Source organism: Chiloscyllium plagiosum, unplaced genomic scaffold (assembly GCF_037043375.1).
Source record: "Chiloscyllium plagiosum isolate Xiang-an unplaced genomic scaffold, Cpla_swu_hap1 HiC_scaffold_12, whole genome shotgun sequence".
NCBI lineage: Eukaryota > Metazoa > Chordata > Chondrichthyes > Orectolobiformes > Hemiscylliidae > Chiloscyllium > Chiloscyllium plagiosum.
The window spans coordinates 27,954,107-27,969,040 of NW_028270150.1; the positions used below are offsets into that span (position 1 = coordinate 27,954,107).

The 14,934-nt window shown below is 42.3% G+C and overlaps 1 long non-coding RNA gene across 2 annotated transcripts in view; it reads left to right on the forward strand.

Annotated features, from left to right (window-relative positions):
• Positions 1 to 14,934, forward strand: part of LOC122555356 (uncharacterized) — a 45,682-nt gene that overhangs the window by 11,448 nt on the left and 19,300 nt on the right. For both annotated transcript variants that reach the window (XR_015758743.1, XR_015758744.1), the window contains one exon: positions 9,131 to 9,254. This is a non-coding gene — a long non-coding RNA (uncharacterized LOC122555356). The remainder of the gene's footprint in view (positions 1 to 9,130; positions 9,255 to 14,934) is intronic.

Genomic DNA, 14,934 nt, shown 5'->3' on the forward strand with positions numbered 1-14,934 from the left:
GTGTCGTTTCGTGGCTAGTTGATGTTCATGTATGCGGATTGTTAGCTGTCTTCCTGTTTGTCCTATATAGTGTTTAGTGCAGTCCTTGCATGGTATTTTGTACACTACATTCGTCTTGCTCATGTTGGGTATCGGGTCCTTCGTTCTGGTGAGTTGTTGTCTGAGCGTGGCTGTTGGTTTGTGTGCCATTATGAGTCCTAGGGGTCGCAGTAGTCTGGCTGTCAGTTCCGAGATGCTCCTGATGTATGGTAGTGTGGCTAGTCCTTTTGGTTGTGGTATGTCCTCGTTCCGTGGTCTTTCTCTTAGGCATCTGTTGATGAAGTTGCGCAGTTATCCGTTTTTGGCGAATACCTTGTATAAGTGTTCCTCTTCTTCTTTTTGCAGTTCTGGTGTACTGCAGTGTGTTGTGGCCCTTTTGAATAAACAAACAACAACTCACCAGAACGAAGGACCCGATACCCAACATGAGCAAGACGAATGTAGTGTACAAAATACCATGCAAGGACTGCACTAAACACTATATAGGACAAACAGGAAGACAGCTAACAATCCGCATGCATGAACATCAGCTAGCCATGAAACGACACGACCAGCTATCCTTAGTAGCCACACACAGACAACAAGCAACATGAATTTGACTGGGACAACACTACTATCATAGGGCAAGCCAGACAGAGAACAGCCAGGGAATTCCTAGAGGCATGGCATTCATCCACAAACTCCATCAACAAACACATCGACCTGGACCCAATATACCAATCACTACAGCGGACAGCTGAAACTGACAACCGGAAGCGGCAGGGACAGACCACTATTAACACCAGAGGAAACATCAAAGAAGCGCTTCGCAGGAGGCTCCCAAGCACTGATGATGTCGCCTAGCCAGGGGACGAAACGTTTGCAACAAAAACTTCCAGCTCGGCGAACAGAACCACAACAACGAGCACCCGAGCTACAAATCTTCACACAAACTTTGATCACCAAGGCTCTTTATATGGCACCTTATAAACCCACAATCTGTACCACTGAGAAGGACAAGACGCTTGGGAATGTGACCACCTGCAAACTCCCCTCCAAGTTACACACCATCCTGACTTAAAAATATATCACAGTTCCTTCTTTCTTGATGGGTCTAAATCCTGGAATTTCTTCTCTGACAGCATTATGTGTGTACCTACACCACATGGATTACACCAGTTCAAGAAGACAGCTCAGCACAACCTTCTGCAGGAAATTAGAGATGGGCAATAAATGTTGGCTTTGTCAGTGATGCTCAAGTCCTGTGAAGATATTAAAATAAATAAATAATTGAATTGAGGCAGCTATCCAGGAATTGTGCAACACATGAAGAAAGGTTGTATTATGGTCACAGACCACCTGAACATTGAGTGAAATGACTTCCGGATGACAAGACTGTCAGTGGTCTGAGTTAGGGGCCTCACTGAGTGCCATCTATAACACACTGTACCTAAGGGAAGCCTGCAATCTGGGCAAACTCCATGATTTTCTGTATTTACGATAGCAAACCCAAATGGAAACGATTAACTCCTCTCTATGAGTAAACAGGGCATTATTCACATCCTTTATGCAGCTGTGTGCTGCGGACTGGGAAATACCAGCCAGATTACCCGATGTACTGTGTGTGTAACAGTTAACTTCACAGCCACTGGCCGGGAACAAGATGGTGAATTATTGCTTTAGTTACTGCACCGTGGCAAATGGCACTGATAACGTCACGACTCATACTAAGTCTCCTCTGGCACCAGTTTTACATCAGATTAAGGCAGAATGTTCTAGGTCGGTGCACCACTACACCCTCCACCACCCCCACCTTGTGGTGGAGCCGAGAACCTCTGCCTCTTCTCCTTTCTTTGGCTCATGTGCACCCTACTCTTTTGACCTTTGGCCCTTTCTCTGGGCTTCAGCTGATCCCACTGACTGTTTCTGTGACCTCTATATCAGACTGTGCTATGTATATCTTCTATGCTCCCCTAAATGAGTCACCCTTCAAAAGTACTAAGATTGTCCTTGTACCTGGGTGCAATAATATGTAGAAGCAACAATAGAATGCCCTGGTAAACTGGCAGCCCCACCTCCCATTTCTTTGGGAGTGAGAACATAATGATAATCCATATCATAACACTTACTAAGGCAGTAAATTCAAACTTGACTCAAAATCTCTAAGGGGTAAAAACAATGACTGCAGATGCTGGAAACCAGATTCTGGATCAGTGGTGCTGGAAGAGCACAGCAATTCAGGCAGCATCCGAGGACAGGCAAAATCGACGTTTCGGGCAAAAGCCCTTCATCAGGAATAAAAGATGAAGGGCTTTTGCCCGAAACGTCGATTTTGCCTGTCCTCGGATGCTGCCTGAATTGCTGTGCTCCTCCAGCACCACTGATCCAGAATCAAAATCTCTAAGGGTTCCTCAGCTCTCCAAAGGAGTACCAAGGCTAGCCAACAAGAACTGCACTAAGGAGGAAGTGAGGACTGCAGATGCTGGACATCAAAGTCGAAAGGTATGGTGCTGGAAAAGCACAGCCAGTCAGGCAGCATCCAAGGAGCAGGAGAATCGACGTTTCTGGCATAAGCCCTTCATCAGAAATCAGGAATCTGCACTAAGAGCAGACCTGGTTTGGTATCCACAATATGGGTTTCAGAAACTGGGCATTTTGACTGAATTGAGGCAGCTAATCAGTTCAATTGTTAGCATCGCCTGCGAACTGTGCTTGCATGAACTGCAGCTTTCTCCATATCCACTTCTGTTAAAATGGAAAACAATGATCTTGGGGTGGAACTTAGGTTTCCTGACATTTTCAGGGAAACTTACAGATGATGGTGTTCCCATGCATCCTCTGCCCTGGCCCTTTTAGGTGGGTGAGGTTTTGAGTTTCGAAGGTGCTGTTTGAAGGAACCTTGGAGAACATCTGCAGTGCATTTCGTGGATGGGCACGCAAGGCTCACACTGTGTCCCTCTGGTGGAGGAATGTATGTTTAAGATGGGGTGAACTTTGAAAGTTGGATGGGGTGCCAATCATGGGCTGCTATGTCTTTGCTTGTGCAGAGCTTCATGAGAATTGTTGGAGCTGCACTCATCCAAGCAAACGGTACACAGTCAACAAAACATGTAAGGTGAAACTGAACACATTTATCTTGCTTGTTCAGGTTGAATAGATGTTATTCTATTAAAATCCCCTTCAACTTGCACTCAATGAGGAATACAAATTATTTCCTACTATTCTTTAAAATGCTTCTGAAATAAGCCAATGGAGATTGTTGGGCTTTAAAATGTCTAATTTCAGATATTTGTACAGAAATGTTTGGGATTCTCAGTGACTATTTTGATCTTCCTTTTAAAATAATTCTGAAGGATTTGATTCTGGATTGTGTCATGTTCAATTTATTTGGACAACATAATGTTTAAACATTTATTTGTGCATTAGCTTTGTTTGTAAATGCTTATCCCCATTACAACTCTATCACAACATATGACTTCAGAAAACTGGGGGTCAAGTTTCAGTAGCTTTATATTGCATGTAATAGTATTACAAATATAGAGTGGCACCAAAATAGCAATGTTAGACTGTCTTTATATTCCTAATTATGTTAAGTGAGATTTGATAGAGGTTTTGACAGAGTAAAATTAACAACCCAAGGAAATTGTTTGAGGCTGTTTCGTACAGAACCAGTGGATTTATTTTTACAAACAGAGTTGTAAGAGTTTGAATTCACTGCCTAAAAGGATGGTGGAAGCCATTTTAAAAGCAACTTTGCAAAAGAAATTAGATAGATTTTGAAGGGAGAAAATGCCAGTGTTACTGAGAAAGCAGCAGGGCAGTGCCACTAATAGATACGGAATAATCTGCAAAGATGGGTCAAATAGCCTCCTCTGTGCTCTATCAATCTATGATTCCATCAAAATGCAAGCTTCAATTACAAAGTGAAATGGACAGAATTTCAACAATGTGTTACTCAAATAAAACTATGCTGTGAGCTTATCAGCAGAATTGGAACTTTGTACACTAGCAGTCAGACATATACAAACATTTTCACATTTATAACCTTAAACTTTGAATATGAAAATATTTCCTAACTTTCGGAATTACAAAGGTTCATGTAGATAGTTTGAAAGTGACTCCCTTTATGAATGATTATGGTGATATTGTAAGGCAAAATCAAATCGATGTGAAGATCAGAAAAGCATTTCTTAATCCGTGATGATCTTCCCAGTATTTCAGAAATAACCTAAGAATGCACAATAATATCTCATTTTTTGCAAAAGCACATTGTTGCATTGATTAAAGACTTCATTTATGTCATGGTCTTGTGATGTGAGATCTGTTCCCAGTTGTTTCACAATCATTGAGTTATTATTCATAACAGATCAATTAGAACCACTACAGTATGGAAGCAGCCCATTGAGTCCACACTGACCCTCCAAAGAGCATCTCACCCAGACAGAAACCCCTATTCTATCCCTGTAACCTTGCATTTCCCGTGGCTAACCCACCTAACCTGCACATCCATGGACATGATGAGCAATCTCTCATGGCTAATCCTCATGGCCTGTACATCTCTGTAACTGTTGGAGGAAACTGGAACACCCAGAAGAAACCCACACAGACACAGTAAGAATATGCAACCTCCATCCCAAGGGTGGAATCAAACCTGGGTCCCTGGAACTGTGCAGCAACAATGTTAACCACTGAGCCACTCTGTCACAATTAGTGTCACAAGCTTGATTTGAAGACCTGACCAGTCATTACGATTATGTTGACCAATCCTATGACTTTGGAGGTTCATTTTGTCAAATGAAATGTCTTTTTTGTTGGTTTTTCTATACTTACACGAAGGCTTAACTGATCCCCAAGGTTGTGACAGGCTGTATGTAAATGCAGGCCTTCCTTTTATGTGAGGGACACTATGACCATGGGAAGTTGGTTGAATGTTAACCTCCCAAAGCATCGGGTTTTGGGTTGGCTGGATACAAATATAATAGAGGGACCCAATCCACCTCAAATGCAGCCACACCTGATTTTAATGGATTGGGGGTTGGGGAAAGTGGGGAGGAGGAGACCAATTGCTTTCAGGAGGTGGTCAGTTGTTGAAACACTTTAAGGAAGCTGCTTCTCGCTGTTGAAACTGTTTTTTTCCTGTTTGGCCTGTGCCTTCCTGATTTAATGAAAATTGTGAGAGGAAATGAGAAGGGTTTGACGTGTAAGTGTCTCTGCATTGCCTCTGGATCACGCACAATAATGTTTCATCCTCCCATCACCAGCACCCCTACACTAGCACAGCAGTGTAAATCATCCTGTGAACTTATACACATAACCACATAGAGTCATAGAGTAATAGAGATGTACAGCACAGAAACAGACTCTTCGGTCCAACTCGTCCATGCCGACCAGATATCCCAACCTCATCTAGTCTCATTTGCCAGCACTTGCCCCATATCCCTCTAAACCCTTCCTATTCATATACCCATCCAGATGCCTTTTAAATGTTGCAATTGGACCAGCCTCCACCACTTTCTCTGGCAGCTCATCCCATACACGTACCACTCAACTCCTATACTCAATGCTCTGACCAATAAAGCAAAGCAAATGCCTTCTTCACTGTCCTACCTACCTGCAACTCTACTTTCAAGGAGCAATAAACCTGCACTTCAAGGTCTCTTTGTTCAGCAACACTCTCTAGGACCTAACGATTAAGTGCATAAGCCCTGCTAAGATTTGCTTTCCCAAAATGCAGCACCTCACATTTATCTAAATTAAACTCCATCTGCCACTTCTCAGCCCATTGGCCCGTCTGTTCAAGATCCTGTTGTAATCTGAGGTAACCTTCTTTGCTGTCCACTACACCTCCAATTTTAGTGTCATCTGCAAACTTACTGACCATACCGCTTTTGTTAATATCCAAATCATGTATATAAATGATGAAAAGCAGAGGACCCAGCACCGATCCTTGTGGCACTTCACTGGTCACTGGCCACCACTCTGAAAAACAACCCTCCACCGCCACCCTCTGCCTTCTACCTTCGAGCCAGTTCTGTATCTAAATGGCTAGTTCTCCCTGTATTCCATGAGATCTAAGCTTGCTAGCTAGTCTCCCATGGGGAACATTGTCAAACACCTTACTGAAGTCCATATAGATTATGTCCACTGCTCTGCTCTCATTGATCCTCTTTGTTACTTTTTCAAAAAACTCAATCAAGTTTGTGAGACATGATTTCCCATGCACAAAGCCATGTTGACTATCTCTAATCAGTCATTGCCTTTCCAAATAAGTGTAAATCCTGTCCCTCAGGATTCCCTCCAACAACTTGTCCACCACAGACATCAGGCTCACCAGCCTATAGTTCCCTGGCTTCTCCTTATCACCTTTCTTATGTAATTGTACCACATTTGCCAACCTCTCCAGTCTTCCGGCACCTCACCTGTGACTATCGATGATACAAATATCTCAGCAAGGGGCCCAGCAATCATGTCCCTAGCTTCCCACAGAGTTCTCGGGTACAGCTGATCAGGTCCTGGGGATTTATCCATCTTTATGTGTTTCAAGACATCCAGCACTTCCTCCTCTGTAATATGGATATTTTTCAAGTTGTCACCATCTATTTCCCTGCATTGTATAACTTCCATATCCTTCTCCACAGTAAACACTGATGCAAAATACTCATTTAATATTTCCCCCATCTCTTCTAGCTTCACACAAAGGCTGCCTTGCTGATCTTTGAGGGGCCCTATTCTCTCCAGAGTTACCCTTTCGTCCTTAATGTATTACTAAAAACCTATGGATTCTTCTTAACTCTATTTGCCAAAGCTATCTCATGTCCCCTTTTTGTCCTCCTGATTTCCCTCTTAAGTATATTCCGACTGCCTTTATACTCTTCTAAGAATTCACTCGATCTATCCTGTCTATACCTTACATATACTTCCTTCTTTTTCTTAACCAAACATACAATTTCTTTAGTCATTCAGCATTCCCTATACCTACCAGCCTTTCCTTTCACCCTGACAGGAATATACTGTCTCTGGACTACCGTTATCTAATTTCTGAAGGCTTCCCATTTTCCATCCATCCCTTTACCTGCGAACATCTGCCCCCAATCAGCTTTTGAAAGTTCTTGCCTCATGCCGTCAAAATTAGCCTTCCTCCAGTTTTGAACTTCAACTGTTAGATTTTGTCTATCCTTTTCACCGCTATTTAAAAACTAATAGAATTATGGTCACTGGCCCCAAAGTGCTCTCCCACTGACATCTCAGTCACCTGCCCTGCCTTATTTCCCAAGAGTAGGTCAACTTTTGCACCTTCTCTAGTAGGTAGATCCACATACTGAATCAGAAAATTGTCTTGTACGCACTTAACAAATTCCTCTCCATCTAAACCTTTAACACTGTGGTAGTCCCAGTCTATGTTTGGAAAGTTAAAATCCCCTACCATAACCACCCTATTATTCTTACAGATAACTGAAATCACCTTACAAAGTTGTCTCAATTTCCTGCTGATTATAGTTACAATCCAAATAAGATGATCATCCCGTTCTTATTTCTCAGTTCCACCCAAATAACTTCCCTGCATGTAATTCTGTGAATATCCTCCCTAAGTATAGCTGTAATGCTCTCCCTTATCAAAAACACCGCTCCCCCTCCTCTCTTGCCTCCCTTTCTAACCTTTCTATAGCATTTGTATCCTGGAAAATTAAGCTGTCAGTCCTGTCCATCCCTGAGCCATGCTTCTATAATTGCTATAATATCCCAGTCCCATGTTCCTAACCATGCCCTGAGTTCATCTGCCTCTCCTGTTAGGCCCCTTGCATTAAATAAATGCAGTTTAATTTATCAGTCCTACCTTATTCTCTGCTTTGTTTCTGCCTGTTTGACTCAGTTCTGTTCTCAATTGTACCAGTGTCAGATTGATCTCTTTCCTCACTATCTCCTTGGATCCAACACCTCCCTCCCCCCACCCTTGGAAGCCATCCTTCTTGTAGAGGTCACTTCTATCCCAAAGAGCTTCCAATGTTTCAAAAATGTGAATCCTTCTCCCACACACCAGCTCTTCAGCCACACATTTATCTGCTCTATCCTCCTATTCCTATTCTAGCTCATCACACTGGGAGTAATCCAACTATTACTACCCTTGAAGACGTCCTTTTTAAATTTCTGCCTAACTTTCTATATTCTTCCTTCCGAATCACATCCTTTTCCTTTCCTATGTCATTGGTACCAATGTGTATAATGACCTCCTGCTGGTCCATCTCCCCTTTGAGAACATGTGCCTCTGGCTAGAGAGTCCCCTAACACAATCGATCACTTGGAACCTAATGTACGCCTCATTACATTAGAGCCAGTCTTGATACCAGAAACTTGGCTGTTCGTGCTACATTGCTCTATTCCTGATGAAGGCTTTTGCCCGAAATGTTGACTTTCCTGCTCCTCGGATGCTGCCTGACCTGCTGTGCTTTTCCAGCACCACTCTGATCTAAACTCTGGTTTCCAACATCTGCAGTCCTCACTTTTGCCCTGTTCATGCTACATTCCCCTGAAAGTCCACCACCTCCTAAATTTTCCGAAACAGCATACTTGTTTGAAATGGCGATAGCCATAGAAGACTTCTGTACTACCCGCTTACCTTTCCTAACTTTCTTGGAGTTAACCCATCTACCTGACTGTATCTGCTGCTTTTCTCTCAACCTATAACTGCCAACCATCACACCTCCTAGCTCTTGGAAATTCTTCACTGCCTTTAACTGCTGCTCCAACCAATCCATTCGATCTGACAGTATTTGCAACCAATGACATTTAGTGCAGATATAATCCTCAGTAACTCTTAAACTCTCCTGAAACTCCCACATCCAACAAGAAGAGCATTTCACACTACTAAAGGTCATTTTGCTTCTTCCAATCTACAGACCCAAAAAATAGCACTGTCTTATTGTTCCACAAAATATCGCTCCAGGCTAACTTAATACTTATGGCTTATATTTTTAAAATTCAATCAAGAGACAGATCCTAATAAAAACATATAATCAAGAAAGAACTCACTCTACTCACTATTGTAGATTTACAGCAAGGCTATACTTAAAACTATTCACTTATCTGTTTCTGTGCTGTAACCTTTCCTGAACAGGTTCCTCCAAGACTCTACTCACAGTGTTGGGAATCACAGAGGAGTTATCAGCAACAAGGTGACAGTCAGAAGAAAGCTAAGCCAGGTAGAGTGGAATGGCGTTTAGGAACAGTGAGACTGTTTGGTAAGTTTTCCTAGACTCCGATGTCCAGTGATACATGAATTCAAACAGCAAAGGCAATACTGCACAGATTCACTGTTGAGTCAGTCAGCACTGTGGGTTTCTTTCTCTCTCTCTCCCTTACAGACCATGTGCTTGCTGCCTGTGTCTGTCTTTCTCCCTTTTAAAAGTGCTGTTATTTTGACTTTATTTTTCCAAAGTTCCAAAGTAATTGCAACAGCATATAAAGCAGTAGTTGCTGCTCTTGGAATTCGAGGAAATCAGCTCCAACACCTAAAATACCTCAAAAAAGGAGCAGTCTGTTACAGCCAGAAATTTTTCACTTCCTCCATCTTGGATTACCCAGAATCCATCTCTCATCCACTGATCATATCTCACTTCTCCAACCACAAGTCCTCTCCAACCACAAGTTTCCTCCCAACAACCAACATCTTACTTTCCATCACTGACCAACATCTCACTCCTTACAGCCTGACTGTTCCTAAACACCATTCCACTCTACCTGGCTTAGCTTTCTTCTGACTGTCATCTTGTTGCTGATAACTCCTTCTGTGATTCCCAACACCGTGAGTAGAGCCCATCTTCCTGCATCTACCGTCTCCCCTTTCTCCCTCCTTCCCGAACATCTTCTGCTGTACACAGACCCACTTGACAGACACACAGACTGTCAGTCGTTTGGGCTGTAATGAATACACCTAAAAGTCAAAATCTGTAAGACCTTCAGGAAACCCATCCACAACTGCTTCCTCCCTGCTCTGAATACACAATGCCTAATTATCATTATCAATGGACCAAATAATGTTTACTCAAAGACTTCAGGGACATTTTTCTTGTGCATTTCATATTGTCTGTTTTTTTATGTTCTGAAGAATAATAATATTGGGCTGGCAACATTAAATCTGTTTGTCTCTCCACAGATGCTTGCAGAACTGTTGAGTTTCTCCAACAGTTTCTACTTTTATTTCAGGTCCCTGGTATTCACAAATTTTATTTTTATTTTCTTGACGAGTATGTTCTTAAATTATGTTTTGAAGAAGGATCACTGCACTCAAAACTTAATTCTTTTTTCTCTTCATAGATGCTGCCGGAACTGCATCCATGCTGACCAGATATTCTATACTAATCCATTCCATTGGCCAGCATTTGGCCCATATCCCTGTAAATGCTTTCTATTCATTTGCCTATCCAGACACCTTTTAATTGTTGTAATTGTACCAGCCTCCATCACTTCCTCTGGCAGCTCATTCCATACACACACCATCCTCTGTATGAATAAGTTGCCACTTAGGTCCCTTTTAAATATTTCCCCTCTTACCTTAAACCTATACCCTCTAGTTTTGGACTCCCCTACCCTGGGGAAAAGACATTGGCTATTCACCATATTTATGCCCCTCATTATTTTATAAATTTCTATAAGGTCACCCCTCATCCTCCAATGCTCCAGGGAAAATAGCCCCATCCTATTAAGCCTCTCCCCCGATCTCAAGCCCTCCAACATCCTTATAAACCTTTTCTGAATTCTTTCAAGTTTCACAATATCTTTCCTATAGCAGGGAGACCAGAATTGAATGCAGTATTCCAAAAGGGGCCTAACCAATGTCCTGTACAGCCACAACATGACCTCTCAACTCTCCTATACTTAATACACTGACCAATAAAGGCAAGCATACCAAACAGCTACTTCACCATCCTGTCTACCTGCTCTGCAGCACCCACAGCTCTTTGTTTTGTTTTATGTTCTTAAGTGATGCTGTGACTTGGAACAACCTGAAATTATATAATGCTCCTAACATAGTAAAACGTCTTAAGGTGCTTCACGTGATCAATATCAAACACAATTTGACACTGATCCATCCAAAAAAGATAGCTAAAGCTTGGTCAAAGAGAGAGGATTTAGGGAAAGACTTAAAAGAACAAAGAGAAGCAGGGAGGTTTAGAGAGGGAAATCCAGAGCTCAGAGACTTGGCAATTGTAGCACAGAATTGTGCAATGAATAATATCAGAGCTGCTCAAGAGACCATAATTGTATGAGTACAGAGATCATGCATCCACTATGAAGATGGGATATCATCAGAGAATCAGATGCATCTTAATTTACAGTTCTAATAGATAGTTTAAAAAATTTATACATAATTTGTTACAAAGACACATTTCTGTAAATTTAAATATAGGGCACATTCAGAATACCCAACCTTTACTATTCGCAAACTACAAATTAGATGGCCAAGGAAGAATGCATACTGCTTTCCCCTTTGTATCTTACATCTCGTTTACAGAATTAAAAATCACACAACACTAGGTTATAGTCCAAGCTTTTGGAGGGCTGCTCCTTCATTGGTAGCTAATGGGGCAGTATCATAAGATACAGAATTTATAGTAAAAGATCAAAATGTCATACAACTGATGCACAAACCTAGATTGCTGTTAAGTCTTTAATCAATTAGAATGGGTTTGCACTTTTTGATTGATTAATGTAAAACTCCCAGAACTTCTTTTAAGTCACAGTCCCGAGATAACTTAAGGTTTTATAAAAAAATGTGACCTCTCAGCTCAGACAGTGCTTTTAAGGTGTGAGGTTAGAGTCTGTCTGTATCCTAACCTTGAGTCAGAATGGCTCTATTTCCAAAGTAGGAATTGATAAAATGTCACCTGGACAGACTGCCGACAGATTGTCTGCTTTTTGATCAAAAGAATGTATCTGCAAATGCAAATTCACCCCAAAGACTTAAATGTGTGTGTGTGAGGGAGAGAGGGTGTGTGTGTGTGCATGTGAGAGTGTGTGTATATACTTGATAGAGTGTGTGCTTGAGTACATGCCTATGAGAATATATATGCCTATGAGAGGGGTGTTTGTGCGCGCACGTGCACACACTGCGGACATTGGGGGCAGTCTGTTTAGGGTTAGGCAGCTGTTTAAAGACAAGAAATGGAACCGAAGGGAAGATCTCATCCTCATCGATAATGTCTTTGTGGCCTGTAACACATTATCGATGAGGATTAGCACCTTGCCAAGATCTACCCTACACCTCCACTTCTCACTTTTAAACAACTGCCAAACCTTAAACAGATCATTGTTTGCAGCAAACTGCCCAGCCTTCAGGACAACATCGACCACAACATCGTACAACCCTGCCATGGCAACCACTGCAAGACATGTGAGAGTGTCGACATGGATACCACATTACACGTGGGGATACCACTCACCATGTACACGACTCATGTGACTCGGACTACGTTGTCTATCTCATTCGCTGCAGGCAAGGATGCCCCGAGACATGGTGTATTGGCGAGACCGAGCAGACACTGTGATAACAGATTAATGGACTTTGCATAACAATCACCAAACAGGTATGTTTCCTTCCAGTCAGGGAACATTCCAGCAGTCAGGGACATTCTGCCTCAGATTTTCGGGTGACCATCCTCCAAAGTGGATTTTGGTATATGCAACAATGCAGAGTCGCCAAGCAGAGGCTGATAGCCAAGTTCGGTACCCATGAGGAGGGCTTCAGCCAGGATCTTGGGTTAATGTCACATTATAGGTAACCCCACTACACTATACATTCTTACATGCACACACACGCACACTCTCACACACTCACACACCACATTCATATTCACACACACATCCTCTCACAGGCTTATACTCTGTCACACTCATGCACACACTTTATCAAGCATGCATACGTGCGCACACACTCTCACATGCACACACACACTCTCCCTCTCACACGCACAAACACATCGAAGTCAATGAGTGAATTTGAATTTGCAGCTACATTCTATTTTGTCCATATGACATTTTATAAATTCCTACATTGGAAGTAGAACCAGTCTGACTCAGAGTTGGGATACAGACAGACTCTAACCTCACATCTTTAATGCATTGCCTGAGCTGAAATGTCACCTTTTTCAAAAATATAACCTTAAATTATCTCTTGAAAGGAGTTCTGGGATTTTCGTATTAGTCAATTGAAACCTACATCCCCATTCTAAGTGATTAAAGACTGAACAGCAATCTAGGTTTGTTTAATACATCGCATCAGTTGTATGACACTTTGATCTTTTACGATAAATTCGGTGTCCTATGATCCTGCCTCATTGGTTACCTGACGAAGGAGCAGCGCTCCGAAAGCTTGTAGTTCCACATAAACCTGTTGGACTGTAACCTGGTGTTGTGTGATTTTTAACTTTGTCCAACCCAGTCCAACATGGGCACCTCCACTTCCTGTCTACTGAATGCTTGTGTTCGTTTGTCTTTAGATAGAATGGCGTAACATTGCCATCTTGTGGCAATGGTGAGTATAGCAGCTATTTCAATTGGAAATTCAAGTGCAGCAAGAGATGATAAAATTTGACACACCCCAATGTAGAAACTACCCTTCACAACCTTTTCAAATGATGCCTAACAATATGATGTTATACTGTTACTTTTTTTCTGAACACTACTGTTAACCTAGTTAATTCACATAGTGGAGCACCTCCTTTAGAGAGAAGAATTTCATATTTTGCTTGTTCAAACTGCTAACAATAGCATCCAGGTCAAAATGACTTAAAGTCTCCCGTCAAAATGAATTTGTTGAACTTTAGCTCTGAGACTGATGTTGTAATTGCTCGAATACTGATAAGTAGTTGAATAACACTGAGAAGAAAATGGCCTACTTACTTTTCCTTAAGCAAAAATAATTCAAAGCCAAACCTTCTACTCATTTTGGAGCAACCCTGTGGCATGGGCTCAGCAAAGTAAAAGCTGATTAACCCTGCCTCCCACTGGGAAAGGGACTCTGCTTATTTTGTAATACCAGACCGAATTCTGACAGAAAAGTGGGTTGTGGAGATTGTTGGAGTCTCTAAAATCTGTTTCCAGACTCAAAATTGCCTCCAACACCCAACACCCACACACCATCCATTTACTTTAACAAGAGATCAATGTCAAGTGGGTAACATGATTTAAAGAGGCAAGTTGTAATTTTCAGTAAGGCAGTGAGGCTCAGCGTCTTGCAGATTCTGAAATATATATATGAGCAAATCGTAATGACACAACGGCATTTGTATATTCAAGAAAGTGATAGATACATTGTAGGATGTTAAAGGCATTAAGGGGTCTACGGTGAAAGAGGAGATATGATACTGAGATAAAGGATCAGTAATGATCACTGGATGAGATGGCATGAAGGACAAAATTGCCTACACATGCTCCTAGTTTCTATGTGTCTATGTCATTTTGTGTCTTGAGATCTCTGACTATCCCATCACCCCCCCGGCCAACTCCCTCACCATCGCCAGGCCTCAGCTGCCCCTTTCCCACACACATCACCCCAAGTCTGACTCCCTTATCACGGCCAGATCTCAATTGACCCTCCCTATATCAGCAGGTCCCCTCCCTTCACCCCAGCCCCCAGAAGCCCTGGCCTCCCCCACCCCCTGGGAGAAAGTGAGGACTGCAGATGCTGGAGATCAGAGCTTAAAAATGTGTTGCTGGAAAAGCGCAGCAGGTCAGGCAGCATCAAAGGAACAGGAGAATCGACGTTTCAGGCATAAGCCCTTGTTCAGGGCTTCCTGTTCTCCTGTTCTCGATTCTCCTGTTCCTTTGACGCTGCCTGATCTACTGCGCTTTTCCAGCAGCACATTTTTAAGCTCCCCCATTCCCTGCCCAATGCCCAGGCCCTGACCTCCCGCTCCCATC